The following is a 2298-nucleotide window of genomic DNA, read 5'->3' as shown; positions in this document are numbered from 1 at the left end:
TGACGAGTGTGGTCACCAATCAGAGCGTGTATTCCCATTGAGTCTTAGTCTTGGAATGGGGTTTACACTGAGGGGACCCGACCACTTGCCTTGATGTCTCCTGAGCAAGCAACTTGCTTGTTCTTGTAGTAACAGTCGGTCTGCCTATGTTGTTTTGTATTTTTCCGGTAGGTCTTTCTTTCAAAAAGTATCTTCTGTTCTTCTAGGCACTCCAGGCTGGTCTGCTTGTCCTTTCAAGTGGAAATTTCCCATCTCTGAAGATCTGGATGTGGTTCAGGCTTCCACCTATAGTCTTATGTAATGCAGAGACTCCGCAGGAAGCCTTCTTCACTAGGCACATTGTAGCCCCATTTTAGGTATTCTAATCAGTTATAGGCAGAAGACAGACTTACAAAGCTTTCTATGGTGATGTTTCTGGCTATTCCTTTCTTTCCCTCTCCAGTGTCTATTTTATAATATAATGCATGGAAAACCAAGATTCAAAACACAGCCAAGCATCTTAACATTATTCCCCCCATTTCCCCATTCCAACTATGTCTCAATCTCTGTATCCCAGAGTAGCGCTTGTTTTAAAAGCAGATTCTGAGGCTACTACCCCTTTTACTTTATATCAGGACAGGGTTTAAACTTAATTTTACTGTATCCACCTTGTTGGGGCCTATGAAACCAAACCTCAGTGGCATCAAATTCATTCCAACTCATAGGGACCCTATAGGACAGAGCTGAACTGCCACACAGGGTTTTCAAGGCTACTGAAAGCCATCTGCCATGTCTGTCTCCAGAGGGGTTGCTGGTGGTGTGAACCACAGACCTTAAGGTTAACAAAAGCATTGAACCACTGGGCCAGCAGGGCTTGTTGGGCCATCTGAAGGAACTCAGTATTTGACCACTGTTTTTAGTGACTTAAGAGCTAGCAGGTGTATATGTGTATATGCACCATCCTGGTGCCCAAGGTGAGATAATTTTTAAACCACTGGCTGTAGGAAGAATTCCATCTGATTTTACTAATGCCTTCTTTATTCATAATATTAGTACCTGTGTGAGCCCTTAACTGTTAAGTTCAGGTGCACTGATTTCTGTTTAAGGGACTCATTGTCTGTATAAGTATATGTGTGTGATTGTCATACTCAGTTCTTACTTTTTGGACTCTTGGTTCCAATTTTCTGAGAATGCCCCTCTCTCAAACACCAGCCCCCTCTTCTTGCTCACCTGGTTTTGCGTTTCGTGAATGAGAGAGATGAACACTGATACATGTTAAGTTTAGCAAAGCCATTTGAACTCTCTTATTGGGTTACAGTGCATTGCTTTACCTGGATTTGTACTGTCTGTTGCTATTGGCCTTCTGGCTGTGGGAGGAGTCAGATTACAGCTGGAGAGACGCAAAGGATTAGTACAGAGATGCTGTGTTGGACAATTGATAATTACCTAGGGATCATGTCTCAAAATAGACTGCCTCCTCTGTCAGTTTTCAGAAGGAGGAAAGACTGCTCTTCCCCTTCCAGACAACTCCTCACATTCTCTTGCTAGTCCCTACTGGGTCTTAATACTGTTTATTTGTTTAATTAAGGTATAATTCACATACAGTAACATTCACCTTTTTTAATGTACAGTTTTGCTTGTTTGGACAAATGCTTATAGATATGTAACCACCGCCACAATCAGAATGTGAAACACTTCCATCACCCCATAAGATTCCATTTCGCCCCTTTGTAGTCAGCCCCTTCCCAGCCCACTGACAGCCTCTCTTCCTGTAGATAAACGGAATCATAAAGTATATTGATTTGTGAGTCTGGCTTCTTTCATTTAGCATAATGTATTTGAGATCCATTCATGTGTGTATTACTAGTTAGTTCCTTGGCATAGCTGTGAAGTCTTCCACTGTATGAAATGCTCATAGCAATAGAGTCAGAACCAGTATTTCCAACCAGATCATTCCAGACTCCCTGAATAAGCTAAATCGGATTCTACATTTCAGGGATCTTATTAAAATATAGGGTGGAAATGCAAATTCTCAGCAGGGAGTCAGCCCAGAATGAATCAGTTTCAAAACCCTGGTCAGACTGTCTAACTTCAAGGGGGATAATGACCAGGATCATTACTCTGGTTCCTGTGAGGTAGCTATCTGACATACCTCCACTCGCCAACCTTTTTTACTAATTCTAACACCAAGATGACCAGACTTTATCTCTCATACTTCGGACATATTATTAGGAAATACCAGTCCCTAAAGAAGGACATCATGCTTGGTAAAGTGGAGGGTCAGCAAAAAAGAGGGAGACCCCCAGTTAGATGGATTAG

The 2298-nt window shown here is 42.1% G+C and overlaps 1 protein-coding gene across 1 annotated transcript in view; it reads left to right on the top strand.

Annotated features, from left to right (window-relative positions):
• Window positions 1-2298, top strand: part of ADCY5 (adenylate cyclase 5) — a 244580-nt gene that overhangs the window by 159492 nt on the left and 82790 nt on the right. The window lies entirely within an intron of this gene.

This window comes from Chrysochloris asiatica, unplaced genomic scaffold (genome assembly GCF_000296735.1).
Source record: "Chrysochloris asiatica unplaced genomic scaffold, ChrAsi1.0 scaffold00130, whole genome shotgun sequence".
In the NCBI taxonomy this organism is placed as follows: domain Eukaryota; kingdom Metazoa; phylum Chordata; class Mammalia; order Afrosoricida; family Chrysochloridae; genus Chrysochloris; species Chrysochloris asiatica.
The sequence above is the reverse complement of the archived record's forward strand: the minus strand, read 5'-3'. Positions and strand labels throughout refer to the sequence as shown.